Here is a 19,282-nt window from a genome sequence, read left to right as displayed (position 1 = left end):
TACCAACTAGCTCAGAGGTCACTGGAAACTTTCTTGACTGAATAGGAAGTGATCAGCTTCCCGGGCACAGACAAGAAGGGATTCAGCTTTCACACAACCGTGCAACATGACAACTTTGCTCCTCAGATTAAGAGTCAATCTCTAGGGTCGTGTGAAACAATAGACAGTTATTTTACTCAGTCAGGTTAGTGCAGATTACTTTCACAATATATAGAGAATAGAGAGACGGGCGTTTGTCAATAAAGGGTTAACATTTATTGAACAGTCTTTCTTCTCGTACAAGAGAAATGTATTGCCACAATTGCAAGACTTGTTATGATAAAAAGTACGTACAGTAAGATAAGTATTGTGAAATAATACTGTAAAAGCATTGATATGGTTTCTTAGCCATACAATGGTTTAAAAGTAATAAAACATATATACAGTCATATATACATTAGGCTAAAATACTCAACTGGTGCTTCTAACTACGCCTACCCCAGTGTACCTGACCTAAGCCTAATACTTGGGAGGGGAGTAAGTAAGTAGCTGTAAGTTAAGTTGGTTTTGCCAAGGTTTGCTTCAAGAATTCTCGTCTAAGGGTTTAGTCAACACCATACCTCTGAATAGAATGATGGAGGTCTGGTATCTCCTCCAGGGGGAACTCGGTATCCCAGTCACCCGCGAGGGCAGACTAGAAACGCTGGAGCTGGATTTCTCTGCAGGAGAAAGACAGCGTCTCTCTTCAGCGCGTCGAGGAGGAGGAGGGGGGACAGCGTCCGCGGGCAGCTTGGCATCTGCTGGGCTCTTCGCAGAGGGACGGCTGTTCAGCTCCTAAGCTCACCACACCATCGTTCGCGCTTTAGCAGCGATAATGGTATCAGTAGCTTCACCAACAGCAACTGGGCAGCAGCAGCGTACTGCATACAGCATACAACAGCAATGGGACACCAGCAATTGCTTAAGGCAACGTTGGTAATATTTATACCTGACAGGTGCCTGGTTTGACGTAAGTTTGCTGGACATAAGACGTCAATTAAAGATGTCACTAGGAAGTGATAGCTATCAGTTGCTCATTAGAGTTCCATTACTAATCAAAACACAGCAAGCGGGGATTTCCAGGTTTGCTGAGTTTTTATCTTGTTGAAGAACTCGGAGTGTTAATCTAGGAATATCAGATAGTGACTTCTGCTCTGTCATTGCACTAATTGGTTGCAAAGGAAGTGGCAGAGAACTATTCTGGAATGTGGCTCTGTTCGTGTGAGGCCAGAGATGACTTTCTGAATATCGCACTTGAACGGTTATGCCAATATAGGGAATAAATGGATTTATAGCCGAATAGGGGCATAAGGTCACAGTATCGATCAGGAACCTAGATAAACACGCAACACCCACTCCACGGGTTCATGTCCATCAAATTACTAAAACTAGAGCAATAGGATGCATGTGTAACATTGCCCACCCCAAAATACATAAATGCATTCGAAATAGGCGTATAATGTAATACGTGAAATTTAGGTTCTGTACGTTTTTGAAGCATAGAAATCATTCAAAAATTATAGCATATGGAATCAATGAACGATTATGCAAAAAGAATTACACATGAAATATCTCTGAAACAGAAGAAGGGCGAGATAAATCATCACATATAAATGTATTGCAATAACATGTGCTAGAGGCTGATGTAAGGTTGTTATGTCTCTAGATGTGTTTAGAAATAGAAGTTTAAAGCTTCTGTTCTCTAAGAATAGTTTTTACGTTAAGCAAAGAATTGTTCGTGCCAAAAAAAAGGTCAATATTAAGAAGTGTTCAATTCAAAAGAATTATTGCTTGAACGGGGAAATAGAGTTCCAACGCTTTTAACAGTTTTTGTTGTTCAAAACTGAAGGCCGAATTCAGAGTTCATGGGAACGCTGTGTGTCGGAAAGCTTCTCTAAGTTATTGTTTCTGTTCGGATGAGAACATCGTATCAGACAGGCTCTCAAAGAATTGGTCTACAAAATCAGGTGACAGTTCAACCAAATTCGATAGTGCTGTAACTTGGCTAGTGTGAGAATGATTGCTGTCATCATAGTCGGGATCAGCAATGCTCACAGAAGGTCGTACCTGGGTGATGCTGCTTTTGTCACTCGCTCCACTGTTACCACCTAGTCGTAGCACAGGAGTCTCAACGAATGCTGTCATCAGGATTGGTAGCCGCTGGGGACAACACAATGCGTGAGCCATTATTGGACTGAGCAAAGTATCGACGTCCATTGGTACTGCTGATGGAAGTGAAAGACAGATGTCCAACACGCACTCATCTCCGCATAGCATACATCGTAGTACCGGTAAGATACAGTTCTGCCATATAGGTCTGAATGAAAGGAGCCAGGTCATGTTTAGATCTCCCAGCCTGGCCAATCCAAGGAAGTTAGTTATCCTGTCCCGGTAGCGCATTGCTAGGATTGTCTCTTCCATTCCCATGGGAGCTATGTCTGAGCTTTGGCTTGCCATAACGAAGCAGGACGGACAAAAATAAAATCCCTGCTACAAGTCCCAAAAATAAGGGTATGCCGCCAAAAACAGAGTGGACAAAATTAGGAACGATTCCCAAAATTGCTTGAAAAGGTGTTGGCAGTCCCGTAAAAATCGTCTTAAATATGCCTGGGATGCCTGTGGCACTAGACATGTTAAGGAGTTGGCTAAGTATTTCTACGAAATGCACGGGGCAATTTGTTGATAAAAGTTCATGAACTTCAGTAGCTGTCCTTGCAACTAGAAGATCATACGTCTCTTTTGATGACGTTATGGGCACTGTTGTCTGCAAAAGCACAGACTTCATTTTGCTTAAAGTATCAATTCGTATAGAATAGAGATTCAGACGAGGCCAGATGGGAGTCACTGTGTCTGCAGGCCCACTCGGGAACAATGCCTGCATACAGCATTTGGCCATGGATGTTACTCTTACTAGATAACTTTTCCCTGGCACAAGGCCACAACATCTGTGATCCGTTCTAAGAATGTAACTCCCGTTTGCGAGTTGCATAAAGAAGGGCTCTATCTGAGTTGCAGGTGTGACTAGCTGGTGGCATGAAAGGTTGTTAGAATTTCCATCACATGCTCCGTGTAAATTAATACCCTGACACAAAAGTATACCGCTTAGTGAATGTTTACAATTTTCACCACTAAGAAATACATTTTTGTCGCTGTCACTATAGCAAGAATGTGTGTATGGTAATTTCCATTCTGATTTTACATATCCTTTACCCAATTGTTCATACTGGCCAGCAGGTATGTACTCAAGGCACTTTTTAAATCGGAAAGTTGTTTTCGGAATTGTGATAATTCCGTGTATTATCCATTCAATGACCGGACTCTCTGACATTGTCAATGGTAATCTCTCAAGTTTTTCGATGCTCAGGATTGTATAGTCTGCTCCTTTCTGTGCCAAACTGATCTGTTTATCAGTAAGGTTAAAAATGGAAAATAATGACGTTGTGTTGATTAAACGCCAAGGCACATAGCCTGAACGAAGATTTTGCAGCGTCCAGCCCAATTGTACAATGGAACGTAATTGAGATTGGCCATGTTGTAACATTAGCAAGTCTCTATCTATCACATCAAGGCAGAGGATACAATATTGTCCAACGAATATATTCTGGAGGACAGAGTCATTAACCCATTGTCCACTACAGAAAGTGATTTTTCCAAATTAATACGATCAATTTCTCGTATTTTTTCAGCTGTTTCAATTTGTTTGACTTTCCAAGCCTCGTTGTAAGCAGCATAGATACTGGTTGCTATGAAACGCTTTTGACGCTGTTTGTGTGGTCCAAGAATGAAATCGCGCAAATCATCACCATCTTTTAGTAAAGACAAGTGTTGCTTAATTTCAGCCAGTGTGGATGATGATAGCCACTCAAGGCAGAGTTTCCCTACACTGTATGTTATTATCCCTGGATGTTGTCTCTGGGAATATCTCGGGTCTAGTCTGGTCATTTTTAACCCCTGTGTTTTATTCAGGAATCTATCTTGACAGCTGTTTGTGTCAGTAGGCCAGGTTAACCACTTTTTCCAATCAGGATGTGTTCTGTTAAAATGTAAAATTTGTGACACGTCTAACTCAATATCTGTAGTTGTATTCTCAGGTATTGGCTTAGGAATAGACGGTTTGTTTAGGTCTTTGATCTTAGCTAGGCCAAGACAGGATGTTTGGTGTATTGTGTCATTTAAAAACATCATTTGTTCTGGTATCATGCAGGTTCTGAATAGTGCTTCAAGGCCTTGTACCTGCCAATCTTTTGTACCCCAAATGGTTTTCGTTTCAATTTTATTTTTCCAATAATCAAAACCAAATGTCATCATTTTTTCATAAAATGCTTCTGAATATATCAATTTAGAATTTGTCAGCATTGTTTTCATTCCTGTTTTATCTAATAGTTTGTAATAAAACGTTTCTGCATTACTGGTGTTGAACCCTGAGAAGTACTTGAATTTCTCAAAAAATGCTTTAGAACTGCTTTTAGGTGGTGTAGCACAATGTTCCCATTGATTATACATAAAAACATTTCTAGGCTGTACAGATTTATGCAAGTAATGATCACCATAATGTGTGTAGCAGAATAATTGCTCATAACTAGATGAACCTTGTAAATAATCATGTTCTGTGAATCTAGCTGACATTACTAAATCAGACATCATGTCATTAATACTGTTAAATTCCCAATCATCAGAGAATGTACTAGCTTTTACAAAGTCACTTAAGGAAACCTTTAGTTGATGAGGATACTTCAGGATTTCGACCGGACCATAGATCTCATAGTCCGTTTTCTCCCATACTACCCCACCAGGTATTGGAATTGCTGTGACATTTACTGTTGACAGTTCTCTTTTCTTCACGTGTGATGATCTGTGTGGTTTCAGGACTAGGTTGATGTTCTGACTTGCTGTGTCCATTCAATTGTAATAAATTTCCTAAAATTAAAACTAAAATTAGGCATAGTAGGAGTATGAATACCCCTGAAATAATCCAATGCTCAATCAACGGTGAATCCAGATATAATTCTTTGATTTGTTGAAGGAGTCCTGTTGTATTTTCTTTAAGAGTCATTCTTGTTTCTGGCATCACTTCGGGGTCGTTTTGATCTTCAGAGAAGTTGTCGAAGTTAATGAAATAACCAGAGGCAGTTCTGTCAATTGTTGGGATTGTTCTTTCAATCTGTCTCTCGGTAGCATTTTCTGATGCCACATTATTGTAGACTGGTGTTTCTTGACGAACTGTTTCAATCTGTGTCCCAAGAGGCACGAGTTCCATGGCATTATTGCATAGTCCTTCACCGTGCACTGCAGGCTGATCGAATGTGATTAGTCTTTCAGTTTGAACCTCTTGGATTGTTGCAAGTTTGGGTATTCTGTTGTTTCTTGGGAGTCCACTGGGCCTACTGTTGATTATAGGCCACATGCTTGTGGTTTTACCAGGTCGATAGACACAACTCTGTTCTCCTTTTTACCAGCAAGGGGCGGTAGTACAACTGATCTTGTTCCGGTGACTGCCAAGACAGGTACTGCTTTTCTGTAAGAAGGCCCAAATTCCTTCTTCACCGCGATTTTTTTCTCTGACTAGATCCCCAATCTTTGGAATCCAGACAGGCCTTGCTGGGGCTGTTGCTTGTGGTGCCTCGTCAGTGGTAGATGGCTGTTGCTTTAACTTTATGTTGCTTAAGCATTTTCTTGTTTCATTCAGTTCCTGTAAAACAGCCAAACGATCTTTGATGTCAAAGTCTGTTGTTTTTTCTTGTACCACTGATATCTGACTATCGAGGTCCTGAATGTTCATTCTAATTCCGAACAATAGTTCGTATGGGCTGAATCCTTTTAGAGAATTTCTTGGCAAGTTATTAAGACTAGTCTGGACACTTATTAGATGTTTGACCCACCGAGCGCCTGAACCTAATACCTTCGCTGTTATAGATCGCTTTATGTCACGGTTTTTTCTTTCAACCTCACTATTCCCTTCGGGGTGCGACGGACAAGAATACCGCAACCCAATTCCCATGCCGGCCATGGCCTCCTTATAAGCTCGAGAGCTGAAAGCAGGACCCTGGTCAGAATGGAACGTGGTAATTGCGTATATGCTGATATGGACTCGCAAATCTTTTATAACAGTTCTAGGCGTCAGCCGAGCGCTGGAGGCCACATTTTTTAAGTGTGTTTAGCCTTAACTGTGTACAATGGGACGCGCTTCTCTTCTTTGATTGCGCAGATAGACCGCCTTATGCTGTCTAGCAGGGATCCTGAAACTACACTGGCCTGTTCATTACTGCAATCTCTGTTGCAGTCTTTACAATTTTGAGCAAAACATTGAATATCTATGCTCATTCCTGGCCACCAGTACTCTGATTGTAATTCTTTCAGAGAAACCTTAATTGTTTGATGTCTCAGACCCAACCCCATGTGTGCTTCCAGTAAGAGGAAGCCCCTCCGGTCCCTGTTTGGAATTACCCTATCCCCCACTCCAGGGATTCGAGCAAAAGGAACGGAGTTTGCATCTAGTATGTATGCATAATTGAGTGGATAGTTTACAGGTAGTGCTGCACAGTCGCCTTTTACGGTCGTTTTTACTGCCAGCATGGTTTCCCCGTCTATGTATTTTTCTGTACGCTTTTTTGTGGCTACGGAAGCTGGTTTAGTTGCTTCCGCTGTGGCTGTATTAGCCAATGAATTCCCTGCAACGTGAACGCCATCACGTTGAAGACTCTGTGCGTGTATCACGTGAGTCTTTTGTAGTTCTTTCTGTAAAAGAGCTACCTGTTTCCAGAGCAATTTATGCTTTATTGTGGCACCTGTGTCATCTTTGTAGTCGTTTTCAATCCACCTCTGCAATTTATTGTTGTAAGAGTTAACGCAAAAATGAGAATCGCACACGATAAGTGTCGGGAATTCACGTTCTGCATTTTCAAGCGCCATCTTTAAACATCTAATTTCAGTTCTCTGAACCGAACAGTTTCTTACAGATTCAGTTTTTGATACTTTCGGTCTGAATTTACCGCACAGCCAACGACCTTTAATGATCGCACATGCTGCATCGTAGGATTTGCTCTCTACGTTAAAATGCTGTACAAATCTTTCTGTATAGATTATACAGGCGTACTGTGGGAGAGGCAGAAGTTCGATTGGCAGAGGATATTCTTCTTCATATTCTAAATCATTCAGTTCTTCGAATTGCGGGGCGAAATAGTATTTCACATCTTCCGCTCCTAGAGAATCTACACACTGTATCCATTTCGGATCCAGTGACACTGTAGGCAGGTTTATAGGGCTGAATAGCGCCTCGAAGGCGGATTCCGCTGTGAGGATATTAATCCGTTTGCCGTGTGCTAGTTCTCTTTCATTTGCTAATGCGATTTGCACTGCTTTCACAGTTCTTTCTGTGAGACTGAATGCTTTTTCTACTTGTGTGTACAAGTGAGATTTAATTGAAATTGGTACCTTTTCTCCCTCATTAGAGGTTAGGTACGTGAATCCGCATCTTCCTGGGATGACTCGGATTACAAGATCGCGTGTGTTGTCACGTGTATCTAATTTAGTTTTAGCTAACATGTCTGTTTGCAGTGATCTCAAAATTTCTGTGTGTTTTTGAGTCTAATTGATTTGTTTAAAATCAGGTTTAATTAGTTCGTAAAGAGGTTTAACCCTCTGCGTAATTTAGAATGTAAGTTCTTCTGAAATTCAGAAAACCTAGAATGGATTGTAAATTCTTCAGCGTTTTTGGAGCTTGGAGTACAGCGCACTTCTCTAAGAAGTTGTCCGCTAGGCTTTTTCCTTCACTTGATAATTCGTATCCTAAAAATAGTACTGTCAGATGGGCAATTCGGGACTTTTAAAAGTTTAATTTGTAACCCTCTGCCGCGAACCCAAGTATAATGGTGTTCACTCTTTTCAAGTGAGTATCCAAGTCGTCGTCTGTGAGATAAATATCATCTACGTAAGAAAATGCCTCATCATCATATATTTGTAGTAACTCTGTTACTCTAGCTGAGAATAGTCCTAGGCTGTTCTTGAACCCCTGTGGGAGTCGACAGAATTTTTTCTGCGACCCAAATGCAGAGAAAGCGGTCAAATATCTGCTTTCCGGTGCAATGTTTTGACAAAAGAAACCATTAGATATGTCTAATGTCGTTTTATATTTTTTACTAACTATGTTATTCATTAGGGCTGCACTATGCGAGTTTTGTACTGCAAATGTTTTGCAACATGTATTAAGGTGTCTGTAGTCCAAAACTAGACGATATGAATTGTCTGGCTTGGAGACAGGAAACAAAGGATTGTTCATTTGAGAGGTGCATTTTTCAATCACCCCCTGGTATTCAAGTTGATCTAAGATCTCCCTGACCTGTTTTTTAGCTTCTTGCTTAATGGGATACTGCCGTTGGGCAGTTGGTTCATTTTTTAACTGGATTTTGTGGGGAGGAGAGTCCTCATCCCATCCTACATGATTTTTATACAATGCCGGTGCCTGGGCTACTGCCCATTTCCTTGCAAATGTATATTTTTTGTGAATCGGAATGTGATTCGAGAAGGCAGGCATAATCACTTCTTCGCCACGAGGGCACTCCCTGACAAACTCTGGGGGCCAATCTTTTTCAGCTAACAGAATATCATAGCCTTTTGAGAGCTTATCCCAAAATAGACCTCTTATTTTCCTAGTCTTATCACCCTCTATACGCAATGTTATTTCGTATATTTTATGGGGCTCGCTAAGTCTGGTGTCGGCAGTTTCAACCTGAATGTATTCATTTGTGTCCACTGTCTCCAGATGACTCATCAAGATCTTGCGCGCTATACTGATTTCTGCTGCACTGTCCAACATTGTCAATGCCCACTCCCCGTTTTTCAACTGTGTCCTCAGTATTCTCGGCATGGTTGATTACTCTAATACTGGCTACCTTCTTTTTCTGAAAATTGAGGTTTTTTACTCTGAGCAGGTTCCTTGTCTTTGGACTTGGTGTGCTCTCCTGGGTCTGACCGTCCTCTTCTTTCCGAATTCTGTGGAAAAGATCGAGAGGGACGTGTATTAATACTTTGATATCTATCAGGTTTTTTTCAGATTATCCCTATTTCTAAGGTTATATCTTTTCTCAGAGGGCTCCCTCTGGGGAGACTGGTGTTCTCGAGTCGGAGTTCTTTCCTTCCGTCGAGGAGACCTTCCTCTGGACTGGAAAACTTTTTCCTTGGGAGTGGATTGTTTATTTCCATCCCAGCTCTTTTTAGGAGTGTTTGAATTATTTTTAATAAATAATTTTACTAACTCTCTATATGCTTTTGTTAATTCTCTTATGTTAACTAAGAGTTCTTCTTTTGACATTTTTGCAATGTCAGGATGTGGTGTGTAGCCGGCTAGGACCGGCCACGTTGCTCCTGGTCTACCTAGTGGGCCGAGCCTGGTAATATGATCATTATGTTTTAGGGCACTATTAAACCAGAGCAGGTGCTCTTGGAATTTTAGTGGGATTTCAGTCTCCTCGAAAGGAGCGTACTCTTCCGGTGGTTTCTCTATTTTGTAATAGTGAAACTCTTTTGTTCTAGCGTTTGCCGCTGGAAAGTTTATCCATGAATAGAATACCTCTGTCTGCCGATATTCGTGAGCCTCTATCACGAAAATTACTGTACCACCTTGTGGTGTCAGTCCGTTTTCTATAAGTTTTAAAGTTATAGATTTTTTTAAATGTTGCGGGATGATTATTGCACCCGGTACTGTATCGTCGGGACCCTGCTGAGTCGCATCTGCTGCGCCCCCAGTGTTTCCGTTTTCTAAGTCTGACATTTTGTTGTCAGAAAAGTTTTTGCAGAGTAGGTCTCCAAGGAGACAAAGATTAGGTGCACAATATTTTGGAACACTGTATCCTTCAACGTTGAATAAACCAGAGCTTTACATAGGAATCTCTTCCTACTGAGTTCGGGCGGATTTTAACCTTTCACCCACTCCAGACGTCTATTGGAGTATTTACGGGAGAAAGGGGTCTGTGTGAAATATGCACGACTGAGTTACTCTAACGTCTTGCGTTAGTTTATCGCCTTACCAAACGTTGGGCGCCATGTAGTGTAGTTCCTAGTTTCCCACTAGGCCCTGCGCATTGGAATAACATAAACAGTAGTATCGACGTAGAAGTGCGGATCTTCCAGGCCTCTACTGACTATGCTAAACTTAATTGGGGTTGTTACCAACTAGCTCAGAGGTCACTGGAAACTTTCTTGACTGAATAGGAAGTGATCAGCTTCCCTGGCACAGACAAGAAGGGATTCAGCTTTCCAACAACCGTGCAACATGACAACTTTGCTCCTCAGATTAAGAGTCAATCTCTAGGGTCGTGTGAAACAATAGACAGTTATTTTACTCAGTCAGGTTAGTGCAGATTACTTTCACAATATGTAGAGACTAGAGAGACGGGCATTTGTCAATAAAGGGTTAACATTTATTGAACAGTCTTTCTTCTCGTACAAGAGAAATGTATTGCCACAATTGCAAGACTTGTTATGATAAAAAGTACGTACAGTAAGATAAGTATTGTGAAATAATACTGTAAAAGCATTGATATGGTTTCTTAGCCATACAATGGTTTAAAAGTAATAAAACATATATACAGTCATATATACATTAGGCTAAAATACTCAACTGGTGCTTCTAACTACGCCTACCCCAGTGTACCTGACCTAAGCCTAATACTTGGGAGGGGAATAAGTAAGTAGCTCTAAGTTAAGTTGGTTTTGCCAAGGTTTGCTTCAAGAATTCTCGTCTAAGGGTTTAGTCAACACCATACCTCTGAATAGAATGATGGCGGTCTGGTATCTCCTTCAGGGGGAACTCGGTATCCCAGTCACCCGCGAGGGCAGACTAGAAACGCTGGAGCTGGATTTCTCTGCAGGAGAAAGACAGCGTCTCTCTTCAGCGCGTCGAGGAGGAGGAGGAGGGGGGACAGCGTCCGCGGGCAGCTTGGCATCTGCTGGGCTCTTCGCAGAGGGACGGCTGTTCAGCTCCTAAGCTCACCACACCATCGTTCGCGCTTGAGCAGCGATAATGGTATCAGTAGCTTCACCAACAGCAACGGGGCAGTAGCAGCGTACTGCATACAGCATACAACAGCAATGGGACACCAGCAATTGCTTAAGGCAATGTTGGTAATATTTATACCTGACCGGTGCCTGGTTTGACGTACGTTTGCTGGACATAAGACGTCAATTAAAGATGTCACTAGGAAGTGATAGCTATCAGTTGCTCATTAGAGTTCCATTACTAATCAAAACACAGCAAGCGGGGATTTCCAGGTTTGCTGAGTTTTTATCTTGTTGAAGAACTCGGAGTGTTAATCTAGGAATATCAGATAGTGACTTCTGCTCTGTCATTGCACTAATTGGTTGCAAAGGAAGTGGCAGAGAACTATTCTGGAATGTGGCTCTGTTCGTGTGAGGCCAGAGATGACTTTCTGAATATCGCACTTGAACGGTTATGCCAATATAGGGAATAAATGGATTTATAGCCGAATAGGGGCATAAGGTCACAGTATCGATCAGGAACCTAGATAAACACGCAACAGCATGGGCTATTGGCTAATTTTCATGTGCTGCTGCTTCTTTGCACGCCATCCCCACAAGGAAAGAAGGTATATGCATTCGTCTGGCAAGATGTTTATAGTACCTTTCTTACTTATTTTAGGGCTGCTAGTACCATGACTTTGATAACACAGTACAACAGATCACTGTAAGACTCTGGAACAATTACCATTCTATGCAGTCATAGGCTTCCTCTCCCCTATCTTTCTAGTGGAATGAAGTATTTCAAGTTATCCTGCAGGATGGCAAAAGATATGCAAGACAAACACATTGAGATGATGGACGGAGCGCTGAAACTTTTCAGACACTCACTCCCAGTCACTATTAGAAATGGGTTGAATCCATCATTGTTCTTTGGCTCACTTTTCCACCCCAGTTCAGATCCAGCCGCATGTAAATCAGTCTTGCCCATGTTCCTCATGAAAACAGTTTAGTCCGAGCTGCCTAGCCAGGTCTTCCCTGGACCGGAAACAAGCATCCTGGGACCGATAACAAGAACAATAAAATGCTCACCCGTATACACAAGAGAGATGCAATACTTTCAAATAGCAAACTTCCAAACATCTAACCCCCAAGAACAGAAACACATTGGCTGAACCAGCTGATTCAGGCCTTGCAAATTATACAAAAAAATGATGTGGGGGATACTTCAGTTAATCTCAGCCACTCTTAATTACTCAGGCTGCATCCCATGCCAAGTCAGCTCCCTCTGACCCGAATCACAATCTGACCCTTACCACTTTTGCTTCTTTGGGCCTCGTCAGTAGCAAAGCTAATCTACGGTTGCTCGTGTTCACTTGTGATCGCTGAGTGCATTTACCTGTGGCTGAGGTAATTCAAGCTTTCCATCCATCACCTTGTTGTTTTTTGTAGTTGATGTCCCAAATGCAGTGAGTATACCAAGATGATGGCCCTCTACTCACTGTGACAGGGAACTCAAGCTGCACCCTACTGAAGAGGCCTGAATATACTCACACCAGTAAGGTTGCTTCACTGGAGTATACCTCGCCTAGCAGTTTGGAATGAACTGCTCTCATCAGGAGCATGGTCAGTGCTGATTTGCATAAGGCAAGCCTTTGTCTAGAGTGGAATGGTAGATGAAAAATGATGGACTAGAATGCTGCCTCAAGCAATTATCAGTGCTGAGGTGAAGTCAAGCAACCCATCCATCATTGTTGTCTGTTACAGAAGATGAGATTACAGCTGCCGTTCAAATAGATGTCCAAACAGTTTGGAATGGGCTGCATTTTGTTCCTATGTGGTAGAATTCCTCCTTAAAGAAGGATTGACTTTAAAACCCTGAAAATTCTTTTATTACTTAGTGAAAAATAAGAACAGAAATGGCAGTTCCTTCATGAGATAATTTTCAGTTCAGAAATAAAATATCTTCCAGATAAATTTTAATGGAAGGAAACCAGGAAATAAACTTCGCAGAATAATGTAACTAAGATGGTTCCGTCTCATTTTGGCAACTTTGAGGATTGGCCCTTTTTGTCTGTATTCAATTAATTTTTTTTATTAAGAGTTTGGATCTCCAATGAGGTCCACTGAAAAATATGTACAATTATTTTTTTTTTAATACACATTAAAATACAAAGTCAGTTTGTTGCCATCGTAAATAGAATAAGATATCAAATACATCCAGCATAATTGTATCAAAGTTCGCTGAAACACAGAATTTATAACTATATAACAACGGCAGTACTAAATTCACAAAAGCCCATTATCAAGAAACATGCCCTTAAATCTGTAAGCATTGGCAGTATTCAAAATCTGGCGCACTTGTGGTATTGCACCTCATTTGGTTGGACTGAAATTGACCAGGCCTCTTAGCCCGATTAGCACAAAAATGTATGTTTTCATGATATGCGCTGAGTGGGACTCATATAGCGCAGAGTGGAGAAAGAGTGTGGCAGTGCAGCATAGACAAACTGATCAGTAGATTACCAGTTGGCTATTGTTTAGATGCAAATGGCTCCAAAGGCAAGGGTGATTGCAGTCTTCCTACACCATCCATACCATTTTTAAAGAAAATGAATGCCTTTAGGACCCCTTTGCTCAATGACTAGGATGCCTTTGTTGAGAGACAGTGACAATGAGGCATCATATTTTCAGTAGTTCTTCAGGGGCAACTCAGACTTTCCTTTCTGGCAGTAGGACTGTCCCAGATAGTGCCCATATGGTGTCTCTCTCAAGGGTGTTTTTTGCCTCCATGCCATAACAGAGGAGTAGATGCTTAAGTGCAAAGTCAGAGACATTTTCTTATGTACAGTTCGTCATTAGTCATGCCCCCAAGCACGTGAGGAAATATTGCTGAGCAGCTGCTAAATTTGTACCCCCATAAAAGTTATTAAAAGTGCCCAAGAAATGATAAAAAATGGGTGCTATTTCCATTGCATTCCAGGGCACTTTCATAATATGCCTTCTTATGCAGAAAGGTCTCTAATAAAACGTATTAGACTATTACTGGGACAAAGATGCCCTTTCCAGATGTCTGGCATGGAATACATATGATGCCACATCCAGCACCCCATCCTGGGCGAACTGTGCAACATTGCTGTCAGTCTGGATAGTTACATGATATTTTATCCACTAGGTCACTGCTGCTGTGGAACAACTTTAATTCTTGGACGATTTCTGAGAAATGTATAGGGGGAAAGCCCTAGCCTATTGATCAGAAATATATTCTTCTTGGAGGTAGTTTCCAAATACCTATATGAGAAGCGTCTTCCTTTATTTCAAGGAGTCCTGATAGAACATGTTGATGGCCCACTTATGTTATGCTGCTGGTGTCTGCTTTTATACCTGAGAGCCAACTTCCTTTCTCCCAGTTTGAGATAAGACATAAGGCGTGACGATCTTCATCGTGTGACCTTTGGTCGCCATATAAGCCCTATCCTTGTCATCTAATCCCACAAGTTTTTATTGCTAAGGAAACATCCATAATGAAGTGAGCATCTTATTATAAAAATACTATTTCCATCTTGTGAACCTGGGTCGCAATAATACGCTACCTTTGCTATGGAATCATTCTCAATGAAGTAATCGTCATATTAAAGAGATATTACCTATAAACCTTTGGGAACTAGATAAATACTTTATCACCAGCATAATAGGACAGTGCCTAATCAGATACCACAACATTGGTGGTCTCTTCTGTACCATGAAGAAGTCCTTTTGTCTATCTTGGTCTTATTCATCAACTTGAGACCCAGAATGAATAATAGAGAAAGTTGAGACTGGTTCGCCTGACAAAGGTTTTAACGTCGAAACGCGTGTTGTGTTTTCTATTTCATCGACCGCCAGCCTTTGAATTGTTCAATAACTCCTTCTCTAGGTTTTTAATGGAATAATAATTCTGTATAAAATTGTTTTGTGTATATGTGTGGAAAACATATTGTGCGTCTTGATATTTATGTGTGTAAAACTATTGGAAAAGAACTATCAAAAAAATACATATAGAGAAAATAAATATATATTTGATATGTGATTTAAAAAGATGATAAAGTACACAAAAAAGAGCAATCATAATAAAGAAATGCATTTTTATAAAAAAAGGACGTGTTGTTGTAACTTGATTAGTAAATAACCTGAAAACGCACTGTTTTCTCATAGATTAAGGCCTGATATATATTTTTGTGAATGTACCTTACATGTTGTAGTTAGCTTGTTGTCTTACCCTAATAGATAAGACATAATAGTCATGTTCTCGGCTTGACTTAAGTCTTTATTGATGTAATTCAGGGAATCCAGGACTTGAAGTCCTTCATAGACTCTTAATTAACCTGCATTTTTATATGTTGCACCTATACTGGTTCTAGAGGGGCATGTAGAATCTTTATAAACTGGTGGTCTTGGGAAGCTTCACCAGTGTGGATTGCTGAACAAATCAAAAGATTCCCTCCCAGTCAAGAGATCTGGGTTAAATCCATCATTCTTTTGCTCACCATGTCACCCCAGTTTAGACCTGGCCATATGCAAATCAGCCTTGACCCTGTGCCTCATGGGAACAGTCCAGCCTGGACTGCCAAGCCAGGTCCTCCCTGGACAGGAAACAAGCATCCTAGGACCGGTTTTGGACTTTAAGTCCTATTCAGCCAGGATAGCTTGATTCCAGTGGCACAGTGAGCACGGGACCCACGTCTGGGCATACCTGGCGCACTTGGGGCGACAAAGCAAAAGACACACAATTGAACGACGGAATGCTGAACAAATCAAAACATTCACCCCCAGTCAAGAGATCTGGGTGAAATCCATCATTCTTTTGCTCACCATGCCACCCCAGTTTAGACCTGGTCATATGCAAATCAGCCTTGACCCTGTGCCTCTTGGGAACCGTCCAGTCAAAAACTGCCAAGCCAGGTGCTCCCTGGACCGGAAACAAGCATCCTTGGGATGAAGGATTGTTCACTCCTGGGGGGTGCTCTGCCAGAAGATAAATTCTGTAATGGATTGCCCAACACCCAACGGTTTATTCATCCCCAAGTTCTCCTTTCAACGATGGGGATTTACACCAATAGATCTGTTCATCACAGTGGACAAATCAAAATGTGTAAACTTCGCCTCCAGGTTCCCATACCATCTAGCCAAAGGCAATGCCCTATGAATAAATTGGGCTGAGATATTTGCCTACGTTTTTCCGCCTCTCCCTCTCCTTCCATTTCTGTTTCAGAAGCTCAGGCAAACATCCCTCACACTGATTTTAGTGGTTCCGACATGGGCCTGTCAACCATGGGTCTCCACACTCAGTGGTTCCAAATCAAAATCTGTATCTCAGTTCCACACTTTTCACTCCGATCCATGGAGAAATCAGACACCCAAACCCCAAGGAGCTAAATCTAGTGATTTGGCTCCTTAAGTCTTAGAGTTTGGATACTTAAATTTGCCACCAGATTGTATGACTATTCTTAATGAAGCAAGAAAGCCTACCACCAGAGCATGTTATACAGCAAAATGGAAAAGATGTGTTGTATATTGTAACAAAATGAGCTCAAGAACGTTGATGGATTCAACCCAGATCTGTGACTGGGGGGGGGGGGGGTGTATCTGAAAAGTTTCAGAGCTCCTTCCATCATCTCCTTGTGTTTTCTGTATATTGTAACAACAACAATATTGATCCGCTAGATGCCTATATCCAAAATAATATTTACCTGTTGCATCTACAACGTGCTGGTCTAGCCTACACATCCATTCGATTGCACCTTGCGGCAGTAGCCGCATATTTGCAAAACAGACTACATTTATCTATGTTTAAAGTTCCAGTAATTAAAGACTTTATGGAGGGTCTTAAAAGAGTAATACCACCCAGGGTACCTCCTGCACCAGTTTAGAATCTGAGCATTGTGCTTACAAGACTCATGAATCCTTCTTTTGAGCCATTACACACGTGTCTGTTACAATTTCTTTCGTGGAAGGTTGCCTTGCTCATTGCTATAACTTCATTAGGGAGAGTTGATGAGCTACAGGTTTAACCTTAGAAGAACTCTTCTTTCAGCTTCATAAAGATAGAGTAGTTCTTTGCACCAACCCAGAAATCTTTCCAAAACTGGTTTCTGCTTTTCATATTAACCAATCAGTTGAGTCACCTGTTTTCTTCCCTCTACCTGATTCCGTAGCAGAAATAGCTCTTCACACACTTAATGTCAGAAGAGCATTGTTGCACTATATTGAAAGGACAAAATGTTTTCATAAAACAAAACTGTTGCATTTGCTACACTTCATAAAGGCAATCCTATCTCTAAATCTGGTATTTCAAGATGGTTTGTTTAATACATTTAAACTTGCTATTCCAAAGCTAAAAGCACTTAATACCTCCTAGAGCACATTCCACTAGTAAAACAGGAGCATCTATTGCCTTTTTAGGTGACATTCCTATAACTGACATTTGTAAAGCAGCAACATGGTCCACACCACACACATTTACCAAGCACTATTATGTAGATATGTTAGCACGTAAACAAGCCCATGTAGGACAAGCAGTGTAAAGACACTTTTTCAAACAACTGCAACACCTACCGGTTAGCCACCACTTTGGGAGAATACTGCTATATAGTCTATACAAAGCATGTCTGTCTACAGCACAGATGCCTTGAACAGATTATTTTACTTGCCCAGTAATCATCTGTTCTTAGCATGTAGAGCTGGTGATTCACATGCACCCTCCCACCTCCCGGGCGCCTATAGTTGTTGCAGTTCTCATTATTTACATTAAGTACGCATGGACATCTTTGTACTACACTTACTCCATTCTCACCCTCTTGCGGGAAAACAATCTAACAATGGAGTCGATGCCCATGCGCACTATTACCAAAAGGAGTCACTTTACCTTGTGACTGGGAAAGACTTCTATGAAGAAAAATAACTTGCAAACATCTGTAACATACTTTTTATGTATACAATAGCCATAGGAGGGAAAATGCGGCCCACGTCGAAAACAAGTGATTTTACAGCATCATTTTGAAGTTGGAGTGGAAATTATGAGGTCTTACTAGAGATTACCTTGAGAAGTAAAGATAGTTCACCCTCGACCATTTATGAGAGGTCACCAAAAATGCTAGAAAAACAGTTCAAACCAAATATGAATGTTGAACACAGTTAGCTATGTAGCCACCTAATGAGGATTTTCTGCTGTCTGTAAATCTGGGGTGTTAGCTGACTCTATCATAACAATTCGTAAGAGAGGGTCCGAGGGAGGTGTTTAATGACCAAACAGGCTAATACCCCCTGTGTAACTAACTAAATAACAACAAAGCCTGTAGGTCGAGTGGAGCTGAGATATGCCAATTAACACTGGTAAGAAATGCACAGGAACATTTGAAAAAAGACTATCAACTGTTGCTGATTAAGTCCTATCAGCCCACCTGATGGCGGAGCCTCATCATGTAGGACTTCCAAAACCAGGTCTGTGTGCAATCACCCAGTTAGATATCAACAATGCATCACAAGACCAAGGTATGGTTACCACAGTTGTAAGTCCTGATAGTGGGACTGATATGTGCAGTGCAAGAAATTCAAAAAAAGTGAAGTGCGTTAAAATGGCTATCGAGGCAAACAAAGACCTTTAATAGTGTTTGCCTGGACGTCAGGTTAAAAAATAGTGGACTGACAGTGTGAAAGAATCACTGTCTAACTTGCTTGGTAGAAATCAAGACAAAGATCTAAAGAGGGCCAACATGTTTCTGCCTTATTGTGAGGTATCACTGGCATTCGTCAGGGCCAAGCTATAATCTGCTACTGCAAGGGCACTATAGTATGTGCTCAACTAAGAAATAAGAAAATAAACATAATAGTGATCAATTGGGAACCATCCTACCACATCTTCTCAGTTTAGTGCTGTTGATGCGATAGGTCTTTCCTATGTGAGAACAAAATGGAGAAAGAACATTGTAGACATTACATGTGTATCATCCTCACAATTAAATCTGCAGCAAGAAAAAATATTAGAAGTTGCTGTAACACGTGCATACCCAGTGGAAATATGGCATGCTCTCAGACTAGACCATCACACCTCTGTGATAGTCACATGTAAATGTTTATTACATCACAAAAAGAATAGACATTCAAGGGTTTGACACTTACCCATCAATTTATGGGAAGTGGACCTCACCTCACCCGGCAACTGCTCGGACGAATAAGGCACCGCTCTAAACGTACAAAGACAAACTCAATGGTAGATGCGTGTCCTGAGGATATGGCCTCAGTGTACTGTTTCATA

General features: G+C 41.2%; 1 protein-coding gene across 2 annotated transcripts in view; it reads left to right on the top strand.

Moving 5' to 3' along the window:
- EIF5B (eukaryotic translation initiation factor 5B) overlaps positions 1-19,282 on the top strand; it is a 697,227-nt gene that overhangs the window by 613,080 nt on the left and 64,865 nt on the right. The gene's annotated exons all lie outside the window — the stretch shown is intronic.

Source organism: Lissotriton vulgaris, chromosome 8, assembly GCF_964263255.1.
Source record: "Lissotriton vulgaris chromosome 8, aLisVul1.2, whole genome shotgun sequence".
NCBI classification, from domain to species: Eukaryota; Metazoa; Chordata; class Amphibia; order Caudata; family Salamandridae; genus Lissotriton; species Lissotriton vulgaris.
Note: the sequence above shows the minus strand (reverse complement) of the source record. Positions and strands in the feature narration are given on the sequence as shown.